Source organism: Acanthisitta chloris, unplaced genomic scaffold (assembly GCF_000695815.1).
Source record: "Acanthisitta chloris isolate BGI_N310 unplaced genomic scaffold, ASM69581v1 scaffold23527, whole genome shotgun sequence".
Classification (NCBI taxonomy): Eukaryota; Metazoa; Chordata; class Aves; order Passeriformes; family Acanthisittidae; genus Acanthisitta; species Acanthisitta chloris.
This window is the reverse complement of record NW_008682352.1, coordinates 33,540-40,515: the sequence shown is the minus strand read 5'-3', so window position 1 is coordinate 40,515 and position 6,976 is coordinate 33,540.

Here is a 6,976-nt window from a genome sequence, read left to right as displayed (position 1 = left end):
CTGAACCTGTAAGTCACTGCTGGAAGCAAAATTGTCCATTCAGTTATTTGCACACAAAGAACTGTTGGTGTGAGTGAGGAGGTGAAAATCATAGAGAGAGGACATTTAAAAAAATACACCTTCTCCTCCTCTGGGAAACCCAGACAATATGTGAAAAGGAATGAATAAAACACACTGAAGAGTGAATGAATACCATCCATGTATGTTAAAAGAAAAACACACACTTATAATAGAGATAGTGGTGGTTTAGGCAGCTTTGCTTTTTCTGGCTTTTGGTCACTTATCAGTAGCCCATAAATCCATCACCCAATACCAGATTTTTGTAAATTGGTTTTAGCAAAGTCTGTGTTGGTTAGACAAACTGTCCTTTTCTGCACAATACCCTATACCCAAAGGAAAGACACAACTCTCTGCCTCCTCTTGTTAGCTGCGTTTATTACTTGCGTAAAATGCATCCTGGGACCCTGCACTGGACCCACTACACAATAATCATATCTGAAAACATGATTCCTGCCCTAAAAATTTAATTCAAGTTAAAGCGTGCTCAGAATCACCAATAACTTCCTACAGTTAAAGAGACTGTGCTGACATAGACATGCTCTGTTCCAATTGTCAGACCAACTGTAAGTAAATTATCACAGAAAGTACTTACAGGGCCATGAGTGATTTAATAAAGAGGCAGTAAATCAGAGTAATATAAAGGGGCATGCACATAACTCCACTTTCTTTGAGTCTGATTGGCACTGAGCTTTACAGATCGCTTTGCTTTTAGAGGTAGGTTTGGATACCAGGTACACCTCTCTTTTCAAAACAACCCTAATTCCACCCATCTTGATCTGGCGATTATAAAAGAGGAACATTCCCCAGACTTTCTAGGAGTTCCCAGCTCATAAAAGAGCCATGCACTGACGTGGACTTCAGAAAGACTGAAATGATTGTCTCTCATGTCACGGTCACATCCTTTGAGTGGGTCAATGCAAAAATCAATTTATTGTCATATGGATTTAAATCATAATTGTAATGCCACTATAGTGTTATTTCGATTGCTTAAATGCACATTTCTGCAGCATGAGGCATTTTCATTTTTGCAAAATATTTGATTTAACTTTACTCGATTTAAAACAATTATTTGGGCGATGCTGACATTAGGCTTTGAAAACGATTTTGTTTTAAAGCTGAATTTATTCTCTCATGGTTAAGGTAATTTATTTTACCTAAGCATACATGAATGTTTTCCTTCTTAATCAGGAGCAGAGGCTAGCCATGAAACTCTGCCAGGCTGAGCTCCACGAAGTACATATGCAGCCCTTGTTACTGCACTGCAGACACCACACTAGCAGGGTGAGCTCTTCAGGACTGGTTATTGGGGCACATCCAAGCAGAGACAACGCTCCTTTCTAGTCTATTGGACCTGAGGAAAAGGTATAGTTGAAGAAGGTTTGTGCAATAAAATCTTTTAAGACTATTTGTATTGCAAAGTTAAAAGGACATTAGGAGGAAGAGAACCCAGGCTTTTCCTCCAACTGGCCCATGCATCCTGATGGGCCATGGTGATTTCTTGGACACCCTTATTCCCCAGCTCCATCCCTCCAGCCATTCACCCTACTAGTCTGAAGTGGGTGTGCATGGGGTGATGTCTAGCCCACTGTAGCCACAGAACCTGTCAAATAATGTCCTCAGCACAGCACTTGAAGAAGAGTTGAGGCTCTGGAGATGCTGAACACGTGAAAGAGCCCTCTGCCCTTGAGAGCCTCCCCATGCTCTCCTGAAGGGGATTGTCCAACTGACAGCTCCAGCAAGGAAGTCAAGGCATGCCACATCCCCTTCCAGGACGCAAGGGTGGTCAACATACGCTCCCCAAAGCATTTCTTAAAATACTTAACGTATATTTGCATTCACATGATGTGCAATGTAATTTTGAGACCTGGAGTGCAATTTACTGTAGAATTCATAAGTTCTAGGAAAAAGCAGCAGCCCAGAAACTCAGCTGAGTGTGGGCCTCATTGCTTCTGACATGCTCCTCACAGGCAAATGGCCTTTGCCACATTGCAGTGTCCAATGGAAAAACAACAATAATAAAACTTCTCACTTTATCTTTAAAAAGTCAGTCTAATCAGATCTGGCAGGAAAATTATTTACTTTCAATCATATAATGAACACTGCTACAGGGCAGGCTTACCTGGACTTCTCTGTATAGTCCTGTGTCTTAACTTGCTTCAGTTTATTTGAAAATTTAACATTCAGGCTGAGCAGTCAGGTTAGTCCTTAGTTTGAGCCTAAGCACAACATTCTCACAATGTTTCTCAGCCTCACAAGAATGTTTTGATTACCTCAACTCAGGTTTAGCTGATTTTTTCCTTCTTGGAAAACACATGTGAGTTCAGTTGCTCCAGAACAGAAAATATTTCTTTCTGCAAATTTTTAGCTTGTGTTACATTAGCCATTGAATCTCAGCAACAAAACCATAATAAATGTTCAGTTTCCATTGCACAAAGGGAAAATCAGAGTAGAGTCTGCTTAGCTTCCTTTGCCTGTGAAGTAATGAACACAGACCATAAATGACTGTCTGCAAGACCTAGTTATCTGTCCCTGCAAAGGCAACACAAACCGCAGGAGAAAATGAGATTGCAAGAAAGAGGGAAGCTGGAGGATTAATAATTACAGGAAAGGAAACTCATTTAGGAGCCTAACATGATCATTACATAACTAAGCTTTGTTCAAGACCATTCAGATGATAAAGGAGTATACACTTCAAAATCAGCTAATGACTTGCTTGAAAATGCTTTAGAAGCTAAAGGAGTTTTTTAGCACGAGCCTTGACCAAACCTTGATCAAGGTGACTGATACTATTAACTATTGTTATTAAATGTGATCTGTACACATGAGGAGTGCTTTCCTTTCCCCAGAAAAAAATGGCTCTTATTTTGCTGAGAGGTTGTCTTTAGAGGGCATATCTGAATTATTCTAAGTCTCATTATATTTGCTGCCTTGTTCACTCCTCCAGCGACATGAGCGTCAGCTAGTTCTGCTTCCAGATCTGCCCTTCCCAAAGGAAGCCACCTTTTAACAGTCAGCTAGCATCACAAAAAGGCTTTAGGCCAGATTGGCCAGCTCAGACCTCAGCTATAATCCTTATTACCTCCCAGCCTCATCCTCCACCTACCTCAGCGATCTAATCTCTGCCCCAGCAGGTGGGTGGGTGTCAGGCTGTCCACATTCTGCTAGATGGCAGCAAAACCAAAAAACCTGTTGCTTCACAGTTGTTTCTGTCATCAATGAATGATGCTATGGTTTTCCTCTTCAGTCTTCCTGGTAATCCTTAGTGGTAAAGGAAAGTAACCTCACCTGGGTTTTCATGGCCCATTTTATGCCATTCCAGACACACAACTGTTTATCCCCATATCTCCACATATCTGTCCCTTCGTGGTGGAAATGAACTCATTCAAACCCAATACAAAAGAACAGAAGAGCACAGGAAAATGGAAGCATGGACAATAACTGTCCACTTATCCATCATTAGCACAGGGACGGTATATCAACATATAAATCAGGGCAATGCTGAACTACTCTAATAGTTGATAGCTCCTGTTTATTTCCATGGCACTGCTGTTCCTTTTCCCAAAAAGACCAAAAAAAATGTTACCAACCAATTTAGGACAAGGTCTGATTTCATTTACATTGCTGGAAATCTGAAATTCAACAATATATATTATTTCTCATCAGACTTTTATGAGCATTCACATTTTTCTATAGCTCTCATCAAGATTTCTGTTGCTTCACTGTGCTAGAGAGAAGTCCTATTGCATATTAAACCACAGCATAAAAAGCAGAGGTACATCAGTTGGGTATACTAATCTGAAAGCTCAGAAAAGACACAACAATACTTGTCAATGTCTTCCAGATATTTGGCATGAAATAAAGTTATGAATTTCAAATTTATTTCATTTTAATGGCACCCCAGGTCCAGATCGAATTCTGCCATTTGCATGAGAAATGAGGATTAGATGAATAAAGGAATGATTGAAACCAAATCACCTTGTATTTGCTTAGAGTGACAAATCATACCAGTGCATGCAAAAGATTTTCATCTCTAGTGTACATTTTTTGTAAAAATTAATATAATTTATTCTTTAATTGCTATAAAAGATTGGGCACTCATAGACAGTGTACAGCCAGTGACCATGTAGATGCATAATGATATTTAGTAGCAGATAACAGCTATGTGCAAAGACTAATGTGAAAGACATTTATTTATGGGAGAGTTACTGCAGACCCCAACTGGTGAGTGGGATGTAGAGGGTAAGATGCCCTCTTAATCTCAAAACTTCAGCATCGTTGAAGTAATAACCATATTTATGTCTTCAAAGCACTTTATAACCATTAACTAATGAATCTTCACTACACATCTGTGATGAGGACATTTTATAGTTGGGGATATGCACAAAGAGATGCAATGATTTATTCAAGATTACAGCACAGTCAATATTAATGGCAATTAGTACACAGTGTTCATTAGACAACATTCACATTGGGAACAGGGTCTTAAATATTTCATTAAAAAGTACATTGCACACCCTTCTCATCCAAAGCAGAACACTACTGCAGCCATGACAAATATCCTGTTCCAAACCAAAACAACCCTGTGTAGGGTCATCTCCTCTACCTCTTGTCAAATATCTCACTCTGTCTGCTTGGTTTATTCCCACAGTATTGAATATAAAGAGAAATTATAGTACAGTGCAATTACCTACACACTTTTCCACAATTAGAATTATTTTTACTTAGTACTTTATATGCAAAATAAGAGGATTGCTTGAGAAAAATGTCTTTTACAGATCTGTCTGTTTTCTCAGGTGCCATAGTTAACTGTCCTAATGCTGAAGGAGTTGGCAAAAACATTACAATTATATGCTTGCTCTTCAAATTCACAGTTGGAACCAGGTCCACATTTTTACAGGGTGATAAATTTGCAGGGCCAAATTCACAGGAGGGCCTGATATCAAAGACAAACACAATGGTGACAGCTGAAGAGATGAGTGCTCTTAGCTTGCTGCAAATCGCTCATCATCACTGTCCCTGGCTACTCAGGAGAGCATTTCTTTAACCACTTCTGTTAGTCTAAATAACTCCATTCATAGGTGTTGGTTAATTCAGCTTATGTGGACTGAACCAAGGAAGAGAGTTTCATGAGTAGCCCTACTAGCACATCTGAGCAAACAGGAGCTTTTGGCAGAGCAGCAGAAACAAAAAGTTGCAGATAATGCCCTCTCTTCCACTGTTGCATCTGTTTGCAATGCATGTTTTCTTGCATGTTGGAACAACACATCAGTGTCACTTACACCTTCTGTCACCAGGCACAAGAGATGCTTCAGTCCCACTCTTACTTCCATTCTACCACAGAATAACTTCCATTGCATCTATAATCTTGTAATCCCTCTACAAAAGGGCCAGATGAAGAGGAGAAAGCAAGAAACATTACATGAGGTGGCATGTGAGAGCACCTCAGTCATGGCAGTCATTCCCAGCATCAACATATTTAATTTTATAGATGAGAACAGCCTGTTGGTACATTTTACTAGAGCTTCAGCTCCTTGATGATCAGAGCTTGGGAAGAAGATGAAGTTCAACTAGGATGACATATGGGAATTGAACCTGCACCTCTTTTGTGACCTGCATACTTACAGTGCTGTTCAGCTTTCAATTTCCCTTGTTCAGGATCTCTATCTCAATATTGTCTTTTAAATCTATCACTGATAGAGGTATCTCATTGCATCTTACCATTGTTAAACTGTTCACCCCTAAAGGAAAAGGACAATGTCCATCCTATTTTACTTCATCGTTTCACTTTTTGAAAATATTCCTTTCCTGTCTATAATGTAAGCTCATTTTATTTCACTGTTTGATTTCCTTATCTTGCTTTTGCTGTATGCTAGAGTGCATCCTGATTTCCTTCAACTATAGTTAAAGTAGATAGTTCCTTAAAGGGTGAAACAAGTTTGAACACTGGCAAAACAGTACAGGCATAACTGAAACAAAAGAGACATCTATATGCCTACCTGAAGCATCTGTAAATAATAAGGTAGTTATAGTAAGTATTCCTTCTTTTTCCCTCTCAAACTATGTTCCAAACTCTTCACTTTTTGGTGTTTGTTGAACTACAGCAGAAGTAAAACTGGATATTTATGCCCAAGACCCTATGAATCTTTGTTTCAAGCCAGAAGCATTTTATGTCTTTACATAGTAATGCAACATTAGCTCACTTCTTACCAGAACAGACATCCTTTCTTTCCATTAACTTCTGCATGTTCGGTCTCAGGTGTGTGGTTAATAAAGGGCCAAAGTTGGATCGGTTTATTTATCCAAATAATCCTATTAAGAACAGTGGGAAGTCCAAAGACTGGTAAGAAAAACAACCCACTTGTTGAAATGTTTGGACCAAGTGAGAGAAAATGAGTCCCATCTGGTTTTTATATATTCTTAAGGCAGAATAAATAGCTAATGCAGGAAAATACATTTCTAGTGCGTTTTAAAATCATCATTTCAAAGTAAGAGGCCATTTTCAGACAGTAGAAAAAGGTTTTCTGGAAATGAACCAGATGCCTGGTTTTTAACAGTAAGGCATGGAGGTTCAGTTTGACAGAACCATTACTGCGTGGTAGGTGTGCTACACTTGGAAAAATGGACTTCTCTTTTTCTGTGCATCTTTTAAATACCTTTTATTATAGATATGAGCAAGGTGGCAGATCATGCCTCCTAAACATGTTTAATTATACTTAATAGCATTTCATTTCAGACATTACAAGCTGGGAATGAAAGGAATGCCTGGGAATGAAGAGAGCTGCCAGCCTTGGAGAAGAGAAAACAATGAGGTGCAATTACTCCAGAACGGGATCAGACCCTGCTCAATTTAATTGATTTTAATTTTTTTTGTCCAGTTTCTGACAAATTCTGTAAAATATAATATTATACTCCATAT